The sequence below is a fragment of the Erpetoichthys calabaricus genome, chromosome 10, assembly GCF_900747795.2.
Source record: "Erpetoichthys calabaricus chromosome 10, fErpCal1.3, whole genome shotgun sequence".
In the NCBI taxonomy this organism is placed as follows: Eukaryota; Metazoa; Chordata; class Cladistia; order Polypteriformes; family Polypteridae; genus Erpetoichthys; species Erpetoichthys calabaricus.
This window is the reverse complement of record NC_041403.2, coordinates 113,333,104-113,347,903: the sequence shown is the minus strand read 5'-3', so window position 1 is coordinate 113,347,903 and position 14,800 is coordinate 113,333,104. Positions and strand designations below refer to the sequence as shown.

At 38.3% G+C, this 14,800-nt stretch overlaps 1 protein-coding gene across 2 annotated transcripts in view; it reads left to right on the top strand.

Annotated features, from left to right (window-relative positions):
• The first annotated feature begins 4,761 nt into the window (after positions 1–4,761).
• Positions 4,762–14,800, top strand: part of LOC114659314 (collagen alpha-1(XIV) chain) — a 306,226-nt gene continuing 296,187 nt past the window's right edge. For both annotated transcript variants that reach the window (XM_051932843.1, XM_028811737.2), the window contains exon 1: positions 4,762–5,200. The gene's annotated coding sequence lies outside the window, so the exon portion shown is untranslated. The remainder of the gene's footprint in view (positions 5,201–14,800) is intronic.

Here is a 14,800-nt window from a genome sequence, read left to right as displayed (position 1 = left end):
CATAGTAATTTTAGACTAATTTTGTGATCTTGGTTTCCATTTAATGGATAAAAACTAATCTACTGTAGAAGACTTTTTTGTAGATTAGTAACAGTTCCAGTCTTCTGCCACTTGATTTTGACTTTTGCCGACCCTTGCCTTGAAAGAATTACATTGAAGTTGAAGATTAACTTCTCCCATATGGGCACAGCCATTAGCCATTTCTTGCACACTCTTAGAGCTTGTCGAGATTTCCCAGTATCTGCTCAAGTTTTACTCCTTACATAATAAGATCCAACTTTCCACTAAGAGGTAATTAATTGATTTACTTGCCCCATTAAAAGATGTGTTTAGCACACAGTACCAGGTCAATCCATGACAAGAACAGGTGTCCAAGTAGAGTTTGTACCTGACATTGATAATTTTATTATTAAATAGTGTGGCATTATGCTTAATTTATGTGAGCCTCATTTGTACTTTAAAGACTGAACTAAGTGAAGAGTTTTAATATTCTCCATTGGGACTGTACAGAGACTGTCTTTCATTTGCTTGTATTATTTCTTACCTTAGTCAAGGCAGGGTTTAAATTCAATAGGAAACTATGTTTTAGCTTTATATCATGGAAATTAGCCAACCATCACATGTTTATCAGCAACTCAAACCCTAAAACTGTAATAAATTAACATTGTTGAGATGATGATGCTGCCTGTATGGTGTGTTTAGACTGAAGGCCGGTTCATCTTGCAGCATGCTCAGCAGTACACCATCCCCTAGATGAGGCCACCTACATCCATTTGATGTGAAGTAACAACTGCATTGTCTTCAAAGCCATATTAATAGCATCATAGGTCCCCTATGTGGGAACAATGTGGGCCCCCAGCCAGTGCCCATTGTGTCCATATGTTAAGACAGACCTGATTGCCTTTTTTAGTTGTGTAATATGGATGCCGTATAGCGCCCGACCCGGCACAGACTGACGCAGATGCACGTACAAAATTAAGACAGGCTTTATTAATCTTCAACTGTGCCACACAGCCCAACACAGTCCCAAAGCACAATTACAACACCACCAAAACACTCTTCTCCTTTACCACAACTCCTCCTCTAGCTTAGTCCTCCTCCTCCCAACTCTGGCTCTCGAGTGGTGGTGGCTGGCCCTTTTTATAGCCCACCCAGAAGCATTCCAGGTGCTTGACCACCTGGTCCTAATTGCACTTCCAGGTGGGGCTGAAGATTCGTCCAGCCGGGCTGTTGACTGCATGCAGCTCCCCCTAGCGGCCCTCCACGCTCCCAACCAGGCTGTGGAAGACTCCATCTCCCATGGAGCCATGCGAAAGGTTGGGGGATCACTGTCCACCAGAGAGGCTGCCACCAAGCGTCCCGGGGGAGGTATTGAGCTGCCCATGGTTGCTCCCCCGGAACAAATGCAGCAGGGGCGTCCCTGCCGGGCATGGGACCCGGCTGTCCATCACAGTTGTAAGATGGACTGTCTTTCAGCCAGAATCAGTAGCTTTCCAGCCTATTAGTATACATTTTTTAAAATCCTGCAAAGCTGAGTCGGGACTGTTTTTAACATGGTAACAGGGTTTCCTGTGTGCTAACAATTCCAAATGTACATGCAGATTCCTTTTTTTGTTATGTTTCACGATTGTTGCGTGTTTACAGAAGTGTATTCAGGTTAGCTACTCCTGCTGACTCAGGCAGTATGACATATCAGAAATCACTACCCAATGAAAATGTTGTGTTATAAATACGTATATCAATTTGAAAACAACATTAAATCACCCTAACAGCATTAAGGTTGGGGAGCATGCACATGTACAGCATGTTGCCACATCTACCACACGACGAAAAACACCTCGGGATCCCAATTGGCAACCCGTGGTCCATTCCCACCCTCCATAAATGACCATCTATCTGCCTCAGCCAGGTGCTACGCTGGTGTCCCCTTGGCCTGGTCCAGCCGCTCGGTGCCACCAATGCAGCAATGCTAGGATCTAAGGTATCCATAGTTGCACTCTTGGCAACCAGATCATCTTTCAGGCCTAAAATAAGTACATGTGAAAGGTGCTATAAAAATAAAATATATTACTATTATTATTATTACTTTGCACTCATCAGCACAGATGTTGTTGATGAACCTTGGATAGTGTGTGGTTTGCTGTTCCATAATTCCTAGCTAGAATAACTCTAAAGAAAAAATAAACTATGCCCTATTTATTTTCTTAACCGCTTTTTTTTTTAACCAGCAGTCAATTAAAACTAACAAACTAATGAATTCTGAATACCGATGCTAAATAATTTGATAAAATTAGAAAGACCTACTGAAAACTCGTGCTGAGAAGACTGTAATTTTATCTACCTGTATTCTTTTGTCAAATTAAAATTAATAACTACCAACCAACTAGATGCTTCAGTGACACCAGATCCATAATTTCCTTCTTCTGTATAAATGCTGAGCATCATGGTAGTGTACAGTGACATGGGGAGGGGTGGGGCTTTCAGTCCCAGATGCACACACAGCCCCCTGATGAATGTAATAGCATTACTAGAACATGCTGGAAACCTCCTCCCCTCCACTCTTTGAATTTATATACAAGTATGACTCATGCGAAACCCCAAGGGTGATCCACCACACCACCCATCCTACTCCTATATTATAAAAATGTGTAACACAGCATGCAACAATCAAAGAGGGACCTGAGACCTTTATCCCTACAATCTTAGAAATACCTCTGGTAGTGTGCAACAGTTATCTCTTCTGCTTCATGCATCCAAGGTTCATATCACACATCTGGTCATAATCATTCTCCCTGTATCGATGGGGATTCTGTTCCCACATTTCCAAAGATGTTTGATTTAATGCTGAGTGGGAGTTGTTGTCTACCTTGAGCTCAGTACTGAAGGGACAGGCTTTGACTCCACATGACCCTGAATTGGACTAAGTAGGTCTGAGAGTGTTAAGTTTATAAGTGGTAAACTGATCTTTGTAGCATCTTCAAACTATCAAGAACATCTGATTTATTATGGAAAATCTGCTTTAATATGACATTACTTTCTTATTTAGAATACAAAATCACATTTTCTTTCATCACAAGCTATGACAGTCTTTATATTCATGGAAAGTTCTTCAACTTTGGAAGTCAATTTGTTTATTACTTTCCTGATTTTCTCAACAATTGATGATAATAATAATTAATACTAATAATACATTTTACATATGCTCAAAGTGCTTTACATCAATTAAAAATGAACAATGGGGCATACAACATTGGATAGAAATAATACCCACATAAAACACTACATAAAGATAAATACAGGAAACATGACAAAAAAAAAAAAAACACAAAATGCTCCAAGAAAGCCCTGAACAAACAACATAATTTGTAATATAAATACAAACCATCTTGAGTATCTGCACAAAGAGGGTAAAACTGAAAGAACCTTAAGTTAAATGCCTTCCAAAAGCAACGAGTTTTAAATTGTTTTTTTAAAAGAATGAATTTACTCAGCTGCTCTTATTCATTTAGAGAGTCGTTTAAAGGTCTGAGCGCTGTAGAGCTAGAGCCTCCGTCACCCACAGAACACATAGTAGTTTGGCAGAATAGGTGGACCTTAGTGGGCAGATGGGAATGAACAGTGATGGAGGATGTTTCTGAAGTCACCCGGTGCAGGACTCTTGCAGCAGAGTGATGAACCAACTGGAGCTGTTATACAAGATTAGAATGGGGGATCTGCCAGTAGGGAGTAACGGTAGCCAATGAGGGATGTTGTAAAAGCAGGGACAAGTTTCTCAGGATTAGGAAACAAGAGGAATGAGTGAAAATGGGATATGTCATGGAGCTAGATGTAAGGAAATTTCTTAATATGGCTTATGTGGGTAGAATAAGAAAGGGGGAAAAGGGGAGGAATCAAAAATGACAACCAGATTCCAAGCAGAAGAAAAAGGTCTAATGACATCTTCACCAAAGGAGCTCATTTTTTCAAGATGAGCTTTAGTGCCAAAGAGGCACTATATCATGACACTGTTTTTCTTGCAGTATAATTTATATTACAATCATTTTTTTTTATTTTACGGAGGCAAGTTGTGAGCTGAGAAATGGCTGAACTTTCACTTTTAACACCGAAATGTATCTGAGTATTATCCACATAAAAATGATAACCCATTTTCCAAAGCTATGAATAGTATGGCCAGTGGGAAGCATATTGATATATAACAGCAGAAGCCTCGGACAGAGCCTTAAGGAACTCCTTGTGTGACTGGCACTGTGCTGGACTCTGCTATTGCCAAGACCAACAATCTCTTGCCTATTAGTCAGATAGGATTTGAACCACTCGAGGGCTCTGCCAGAGATACCCAGAATGTTATCCATTCTGGCCGGTAGACTATCATATGCTGTACTTAGAATTAACAGAATTAATATACTGATTTACAGAGTGATTTGTTTTTCTTTAACAATTAGCAACTAATTTAAATCCAGTAGACTCACCTTTTAAAAAAGGCATTTGCATTTTCATTTATAAAGAGAAACACCGACAATACTTGTATAACTGCTTCAGTGCGTAATCTATGGTTCTTAACGTAATTACTGGGATACTTTTAAACAAAAGTAAATAAACACCTCGTTCTCAAACGATGTCAACACAGTTACAAAAGTAATAATAATACGGGTGTTCGGATGATAACGATAAATCGATATCGACAACATTATGGACTGTTCATAAAGAGCAAAGCGGGGCTTTCGTTTTTTCCCAGAATGCCATGAAAGTGAATTTACATAATTGAGCGGCACGGCTCAGCAGCTCACCTTCGTTTACGCTCATTCGATTAGCTGTTACACCTTAATACTGTGGTGCTGCAGACTGGTGGTTGCCTCTACATCAAGAAGACCAAATGAAGGAAATCGTCATTTGAAGTCGCGCAGCATTCCCGGGAGCATTCAGAATCAGTGCAGTACTAAGATTGTGTCAGAGGCGGACTGGGTTTTGAAGTAGTTGAAGAGAACAAAGTGTGAGCTAGTAAAGGGGGCTGGAGTGGATCGACGAAGACTCAAAAGACTATAGACGGAGACAGCAAAGGAAAGGATGGGCGATTGGATGAGAGGCGCATAGTGAGAGCCACTGCTTTGGGTGCCAGAGAAGGAGCGATCGAGGGGGCGAAGGTGCTTACCGCAGCTTCGGCCAGGGCGCATCGCTTGGCTTCCTTTTCCGTTGTCATCAGGTATGTCTGATCTGATTTAATATGGTGGAAGATAACTTTATTATAATTTTATAACACGATCCAGTATAAATAGTTGTGAAATAAAAAATGTGTATAATTAATATAGTCAATATTGTTAGAATAGGTACAACTAGCAGTTTAAGTAACTTTAATACGCTCTTACTTTAACTAAATGAAAACCCTGTTATGAAAGTTACAGCAGCGATATTATGCAGTGACACAGTTAGAGATGACAGAATATATAGAAACCTGTAAGAGATTACAGCCTGATTATGTGTGGTAGTGTATGCATTCATTCACTTACGTGGAGTAGTAATAATAATAATAATAATTCGTTACATTTATATACAAAGAAACTGAGGCAGTGCTGGATCTACTTAAAGCATTTGTTATCCAGCACTCTGAGTTCTTATTTTAATAAATACAAATCTATAATGTCGGCGAGCCTTACTCAGCAAAAGAAGTTATGAGAAAACACCTAGCTTCTTGTAGGTGCGTCACACTTTAGGCTGTACAGGACGACATAGCAGTTTTCGGAATTCATAAAGTAGCCGCTGCGCCAGCGGTGCACTGGAGCTCCGCCCTGGGTTGGTTTGCTCCTTGCTTTCAGCTGCTGACAGGATCGGCTGCGGTTCACCGCGACAATTTAGTTAAAGCAGGTTCACTGGATAGGTGGACAGACACGCTATGAAGTCTGCTGTCTCCTCCTGGTCAGAGTATGTAAATAGCCGAGATACCAGTTGCAAATAACAATCCCCACTGAAAGTTTAATTTTGCTACCTGCGGCACTGAGATCATGGAACGATGGGAGTGCAGACTTGAATGGAATCAACATCATCATTACTGATGTTGGGGAAAACCTTACCGAAGAAATCTGTTTAGCCCTGGCAACAGTATGCCCTGCAGACTGAAGATGATAAAGGGAGTCGAAATACACAACAAAAATGCGTCGCCATCTGGCAAGTGGTGCCTCGCTGACCACTTGTTTTATTTGCACGTTGGCATGTGCCAGGAATGGACTTGCGCCCTGTTGTGGTTGGTTTCTTCTTCTCTCCAAGACCCACAGAATGCGCCATCACAACACGCTTTGCAAAGTGAGGAATACTACACTTGAAAATAACAGCGTAAAATACAAAAGTACTCAAAAAACTTTAATCCGTTTCAGTAGGAATACATTGAAATGTTTTCCTTTGCATCCCGTCATGATTTTGAATGAAAATGATCTTTCTGTAAAGCATATCAGCGAAAACCATATCAACATCTTAAATTATCATTTAATATTTTAGGGAGGTTATTCCTTATCCTTTGGACTTGAATTTCCCTTCTTAATGTGAGCAACATTTTTTATTATATGCCCTAAAATGTGCCATCATATCCATCGATCTATTTTTAAAAATACATAATCCAAATCGGGGTTGCAAAACAGTTGAATATATTTATGTGTGTGTTGGCTCCTACGTAAGTATGGCTTAATATTTTCTGTAGAAGGATTTAAACTTGTTTGTTTGTTTATTTGTTTCTTTTTTTTAGTATTTCTCTTAATTACAAATGTTTCAGATTTAATAGCTGTAACACTGTTAAAAAAAGGCATTTTTACAGAAAAAACAGTCAAAGTTTACAATATTTTCATGTTATTGAAAATAACTGATATCTTCTTGTATAAAACAGTACTTAAATGCAGTTTAACATTTTCTTTGTTATTTAACAGATTTTTGTCTGTCACCGTACGATACAAAGATATTGCACTTTTTAAAAAATATATATTAGTTTTCCATGTGTAAATTTAGTTTAATTTGTCAATTCAACTAGTATTACAGAAAAAAGCTAACTCAAAAATATAGTAAAAATTCAGCAGCAGTGGGTGCCAACCAAAAACCTTAAAATGACAATTATTTGCTGTATTAAAAAATATATAAAATACCCCCAAAATGACGGTAACTTCTGTTGCAAACGATTGTTATTTCACTGATACTACTTGTATTCTCAAGGTTAAATGTCTGTTAAAAAACATGTTTTTCAAATATTAAAATGTTTTAGTTACTTCAAATCAGTACTGAAACCTAAAAGAATAAAAGAATGCAGATACCTCATAAAAAATATCACTTAAGTGATCTCATCATCACCCATGTGAATAATTTTGCCAGACCACAGAGTATAAAAGGCTCTTCTTTACAAGTGAGTTTGTGTTTACAGAATTTTTGGGTTTCAACTTTGTCTTCACCTCAGTTAATTCCTGGCCAATTCCACATGATTCCAAATTGATGATTAGAATACATAAGGTGAGACTGAACAATGTTGTCACGATAACAGTTTAATAAAAAAGAAAAGTTTTAAATGAGCATGCATCAATTTCAATGACATGTATATTTTTTAAGTTCAGAATGTTTAGAATTTGTCTTGGCAAAGTAATAAAAAATAGTATATACATTAAAACATTTGTCTGCTTTAACTTGAAAGATAAGTACTTCATTAAAGTTGGTGCAGTAGTAGTGCTGCTACTAGAAAGCATATGACAGGGTGCCTCGAGAGGAGTTGTGGTATTGTATGAGGAAGTCAGGAGTGGCAGAGAAGTACGTAAGAGTTGTACAGGATATGTACGAGGGAACTGTGACAGTGGTGAGGTCAGCGGTAGGAGTGACGGATACATTCAACATGGAGGTGGGATTACATCATGGATCGGCTCTGAGCCCTTTCTTATTTGCCATGGTGACGGACAGGTTGACAGACGAGATTAGACAGGAGTCCCTGTGAACTATGATGTTAGCAGATGACACTGTGATCTGTAGCGACAGGTTGAGGAGACCCTGGAGAGGTGGAGATATGATCTAGAGAGAAGAGGAATGAAGGTCAGTAGGAACAAGACAGAATACATCTGTGTAAATGAGAGGGAGGTCAGTGGAATGGCGAGGATGCAGGGAGTAGAGTTGGCGAAGGTGGATGAGTTTAAATACTTGGGATCAACAGTACAGAGTAATGGGGATTGTGGAAGAGAGGTGAAAAAGAGAGTGCAGGCAGGGTGGAATGGGTGGAGAAGAGTGTCTGGAGTGATTTGTGACAGACGGGTATCAGCAAGAGTGAAAGGGAAGGTCTACAGGACGGTAGTGAGACCAGCTATGATATATGGGTTGGAGATGGTGGCACTGACCAGAAAGCAGGAGACAAAGCTGGAGGTGGCAGAGTTAAAGATGTGACAGGGATGAACAGAGTACATTAGAGGGTCGGCTCAGGTTGGATGGTTGGGAGACAAAGTCAGAGAGGCAAGATTACGTTGGTTTGGACATGTGCAGAGTAGAGATTCTGGGTATACTGGGGAAAAGATGTTAAAGATAGAACTGCCAGGCAAGAGGAACAGAGGAAGGCTTAAGAGATGATTTATGGATGTGGTGAGAAAGGACATGTAGGTGATGGGTGTAACAGAGCAAGAGTTAGAGGACAGGAAGGTATGGAAAAAGACGATCCGCTGTGGCAGCCCCTAACGGGAGCAGCCGAAAGAAGAAGAAGTAGAAGTAGTTGTGCTGCTGCCTTGCAGTATGGAGACTAGAGTTCGTGTCTCAGGTGTTTCCTGCAGAGTTTGTATGTCCGCGTGGATTTCCTCCAGGTGCTATTCCTTGAAGCCAATGCTTGCTGGGATAGGCTCCAAGTTTCCAGCTTAGGGTAAATGGGTTTGGAAAATGGATGGTTAAAAAAAATAAAGAGCATTCTAAGGAATTTTTACAATTTTTTTAGTAATGTTACATGTTTAAAACTTCTTTTTATCTAAATAAATATGTTGAGCTATGAATGGGCTCTGCAAATATAAATGTGTTTTTAATATTTTACATAGAAGTATTATAAATTTCTATTAACCGACTGATATTTTACTGAAGATCTGCATTCTTTTAGGATTTCAATACTGATCGAAATAGGTAAAACTTTTAATTATGTGGACAACACATTTTTTTGTAACAGACATTTATCGTGCTAATACAAAGAGTGTCTGTGAATTAACAGTCCTTTTCCACTTAATGATGTAATAGAAATGTCTCTGACTTTAGCCGTATTTTGTGTGTTTTTTAAATCCAGGAAATGATTGATGTTTAAAGATTTTTGATTGGCACTCATTGTTGCAATATCGTTTAACCTTTTTTTAAATATATATAGCACTCTTAAATGATTGCTGAAGTAGGTAAAGCTACTAGCCCACCTTTTTCTATATTTAAATACTGTTTACATCATAGTATTTTTGACCTGTCCTTGTGGCTTGAGATCACCACAATTTTTTTGCAGTAGCAGAACAGTGTATTGAAGTTTTTCTTTTTTTCCATCATTTGTCTCTTGCGTAGAATAATTTTGTCTTATCACACCAACCTCACTTTTATTTATAACATTGTTTTTTATGCTTGGGAGTGAAGCTACATGAGTGATAATCCTCGAGAGTAGGAAAATTGACCATCACTAACAGGACAGGGGTGTCTAGGTGCCTTAGAATAAAAGTCATAGATGAAATGTCCACTCAGATGCTGACAGACACACCAGGTTGCCCAGGCCGTCTTACTGAAACGGCTTTCCTATTTCATTCCTTGCTTGTGTCCTTTACTTCACAAATGACTTCCCTTCTGCCTCTGGGGATGAGACTAGAACATTTGTCTGCTAATGAGAAAATCAGAAGGCATAAAAAAGTTGTGAAATTCACCTTAGCGGCTATTGAGAATTCTCTCCAGAAGACCAAGTCTCTTTTTCATGTCACAAAGCAGTTGCTTAATAACACGTTTGATGTTCTGTAACTCAGACTGGTGCTTTTGTACTGATTACAGAGCTTTGTGGCTTAACTCACATTTATGACTGCCTTCAAACAGTTGTACTCCATCCATCCATCCATTTTAATAACAGTGAAGGTGACGGATAAAAGTGATGCTTGTATTTGTGGAATTTTAAGATGGGGAAAATAATATGCTTGTGTTTAGAAAGCCCACCGTGGCAACTGTGGCAAAATTCCCAAAAATGTTAGGAATAGTAATGCAGTTAAAGTGTGACTATGACAGGCCAAGGAAACATGTCTCAGAAAGTTTGGCAAATATAAAAATGAGCATTTAAAATGTTTTGTTATCCTAAATTAATTACAGGATATAATGAGAAGTCAAGCAAAATGACAGCTTTTATTGGCTAACTGAACACAATATGCAAGCTTTCGAGGCGGTTTTGAAGAAGTTTGAAAATCTGAAAGCTTAAAAATGTAATCCATTCAGTCAGCCAATAAAAGGTGTCATTTTGTTTGACTTCTCATTGCATCCATAATGGCTAACATGATACAACACCCTACTATGACAGACCTACAGGGTATAATAAAATAGGCCCAGGTCTTTTACATTACACAGTCTATTTATTATATTATAACATCACATGCATTTAAGGGTATGCCTGATAATTTGCAAATAGTTTTTTGTTGCATCTTATCTTTTCATTTTGTGAACCTGCTTGTTCCATTACAGATTCATTGGGAGTTGGAATGAATACAACAGCATTGGGCACCAGGCAGGAGCCAACATTAGATGGGGTGCCATACCATTCACAAGGCAGAATGCAACTCTTTCTGTTTTCAGTAGGCATTCTAGATGTACAGTTTTTGAGGAATTCTAAAGTATTGAATTCATTTCATATATCTTGAAAAATACGAACATTTTTATTTTAAAATATTGCCACCTACAAAGGAGCTCTTTTTAAGATATGATGGTGTGAACATGAGGTATTAAAAAGCAATAGAGGCATGGGTTCATCATAAATGTAAATCATTTTATATTTGTAATACGTGTTGCATTTCAATAGCTTCTACCTGTTGTAGTTTACATGTCATTTTCCAATTCCCTTTATTTTTGATTTGCTCATGTAATCTGTTCTTGGGACATACATGTCACATTAAACAGGCTCAAGCTGATGTTGAAAGTTAATTTAAAACACCAGGAGATTTGTATGTGTGTATATAAAATTAATGTATTGTGACAAGTAAGGGGAGCACATTAGACACACCAAACCTATAATATCTTCAAGGAAATCCAAGTAAATGAAGAATGATACTTTTTTAACAGGGCTGGAATATATACAGTATCCTTTCCATAAATATGTATACTGTATGCATATTTTACACACCAATACGGTATATAAACACAAACACTTTATATGTTGGAGAAAATAAACACTTGGGGCCCACTGCCTTGGTGTCTACCAACTAGGCACCTTTAACCATTCTGCATAATGACACAGCACAAAATACTGTCTGTGATCGTGGTAGAATGACACAGAGTCTGTTATCAATAATACTTTTGTTCTTAGTTATGTTAATGCCATCTTTCAAGGCATGGAGGGTGCTAGTCACCACCTCTGAGAATATTGTATGTATAGTAGCACCAGTTCCTATCGCTAGAACATCCATCCATCCATCCATCCATCCATTTTCCAACCCGCTGAATCCGAACACAGGGTCACGGGGGTCTGCTGGAGCCAATCCCAGCCAACACAGGGCACAAGGCAGGGAACCAATCCAGGGCAGGGTGCCAACCCACCGCAGGACACACACAAACACACCCACACACCAAGCACACACTAGGGCCGATTTAGAATCGCCAATCCACCTAACCTGCATGTCTTTGGACTGTGGGAGGAAACCGGAGCGCCCGGAGGAAACCCACGCAGACACGGGGAGAACATGCAAACTCCACGCAGGGAGGACCCGGGAAGCGAACCCGGGTCCCCAGGTCTCCCAACTGCGAGGCAGCAGCACTACCCACTGCGCCACCGTGCCGCCATCGCTAGAACATGCTATGCAAAAATAACATGACTTGATTTAAATGCAGATAAACGTGGGCCAGTGTGGATGTTTTGGCATAGCAGGTCATTTCAAAACTTGGACTCTGTGGCTAAAGGCCATGCCATTTTCAGTAATTTCCTTTATACTTAAAATCTTAAAAAATTGTAGTATGCGCTGTAGTTATTCTGAGCTGTCTGTGACAAAGGAGGTAAAGCCATTTACATCTTTAAAAGTACAAAGATGAGTTTTAAGGTTGGCTAAGCTTAACCAAGTTTAACAGGAAACTAATTTGGTAATTTTAGACTTGGCAGCACCTTTTTATTCCTGCAATAATCTTTACTGCAGAGGCCTGGATTAACTGTATATGACTCATAATTACTATATTAAATCATATGCCCTCAAGACCACAATGTGTAGTCTGGGTCTTGGAATAACACAATGAGTGTACCCTAAAGCCATGCTCATAAAGTGACTTGCCCAAACACTTTTTGTTTGAATGAGTAATTCAGTCTTCCTTTGTGTAAAGCTCTGAGACCACATCATTCACTGCCTTTATAAAACTTAGCAGTGGCTCTTAATTTGGGAACGCCTAATGTTTGCGGTTCAGTAGTTCTGGATAAAGGCTCACCTGGAATTTTACAGAGTTCACTGCACCAGCACACTTGTGATATGCTTTGAAGGTATTGTTTAGAACTCGTTAATTATTCTTTTATTTATTTATAATAAACTGGAAATACTGTTGAAACCCCCCAAGTTACCTCTCAATATTTATACATTACCAAAATTACTTTTGAAAATTATGAGAGTATATTAATGTCTATGGCAAATAGTGATTTGATGGATAGTTGCACATTTGTTTTATTTATTTATTTATTTTGGGTAATGCTGTAGCTCCATTTAGATTTTGTCACTTGTTCTGTGCTGTGAATTTGTAATTGAGAAGTCTGAGAAATGTACCATTACCTGATGACAGCAGTCATTATCAAATATATATGGATATACTGTATAATTTAATACACAACAAATCATTTTCTGTTATAATTTTGCCCTTGCAGTTTAAAAGTAACTAAAGAGTGATCAGGTTTTTTTTTTAATTATAATTATTATTATGGATGTATTTTGGTATAAGTTTAATATGTGGGTTCCTATGGTCATTAAGTGTAAAAGGACTGAAGATAATGTACAGTAAGAATCTTTATATTTCAAGTTTCTCATGTAAGTGACATGCCCAGATGCCACTTTTATGGGTACTTTGGTTTCCTTCAACATCCTAAATATATGTGTGCATTTGAATAATTCCCTCCATCTTGTAACCAGCTTTCTAAATCCAGAATGCTGGAAAAGAGGAGCTTGGTCTAGGAAAGAATCAACAATTGACAGGGTGCCAGTCCTTTGCCCAGCTTTGTAGTAGGTGTGCATGAGGGTACTTTGCAGTGACCTGGCATCTCAATCAGGATTCACCCTTTTGCTCTATGATGGAAGCAGCAGGTTCGAAAAACTGACATATGCACTGGCAGACAGCCAGCCTTCTCATTTCTCCACCCAGGTGGGTTAAGCAGCTTGCCCAAGAACTTTGACTAAAGCCACTACAAGACTCTGTCAAGAGTGAATGCTACCTCATTTGTTTTTAGATTGTTTGTATTATTTATTATTTTGAAGTGAATTAGAGTAATGTTTATTTTATAAATGTGTTTTTTATTTAACAATTTACAAACCAGTTTTCTCAGTCATATGCACCTTTGTATTTACAATTACATAGTACATCACCTTTTCAGTCACTTTAACATTGTCATTGACCACTTTGGTTGTATAGTTAGAACACTCCTGCATTGACAACAGCTTTTAAAATGCTGAGTACATCAGAAGAGGGGGGCTATGCAGACAGGAGTTTTGTTTTATTTATTTATTTTTGGCAGAGGGAAATTTACTACAACTTAATTTAATTACCTCAATAGTTTGTCTAATAACTAAAGAAAACTGACAAATAGCATGTCCTGAAAATATAAATAAAAATGAATATATCTGCATTGATGCCGTCATGTACAACTTTTATATTTTTGCCTTGCAATGATTATTTACAGAAAGACTAAAAATGCAGACAGCTATCGACGTCTTAGAAGTTTTAGCGCAAGTAAAATATAATTAGTGATTTCCTGATGATTACATATTTGAAATTCTTTATTGAAGTATTACACTGATGAAAGACACTTGTGTTTCTCGCATCCTTCAAAAATGGTTTTAAGTTCTTCCAGCTTTTCATTAAAGCTTTAATTCCTGAAGCCAAAATGCTGTTTGGCTGGTTTGACTTGCACAGTAGTCCTGATGTTGTTGCTTTTGTATCCTTAATACTAGAAACACTTAACGTTTATACTTTGAAAGATGTGAGACTACATGCACGAGTAGCCTTAAGTTAGACATATGCTCTACATTCCCAGGGTGTTATTCAGACTGTTACAGTGCGATAATGAATTTGGTGAGACCCACGGTGAAATTTTAGAAATTCTATGTAGTTAGAACATTCTAAAAAACAAAATGAGAACAGGCCATTCATCCCAACAAAGTTTCACCAGTCCTATCCACTTAATAATTCCAAAATAACATCAAATCTAGTTCTGAAAGTCCCTAAAGTCCTGCTGTCTACCACACTCATTGGTGTGTAAAGAATACCTCCATAATGTTTGCGTGAAATTTACTTTTACCTGTGTTCTTGATGAACTCATTTTAAAGTAACAGTTTTGCCCACTGTAATAATTCCCTTCAACACTTCAATCGTGTCTCCTTATAACTGTCTTTTGCTGAAATTAATCTGCTTTTGCTTA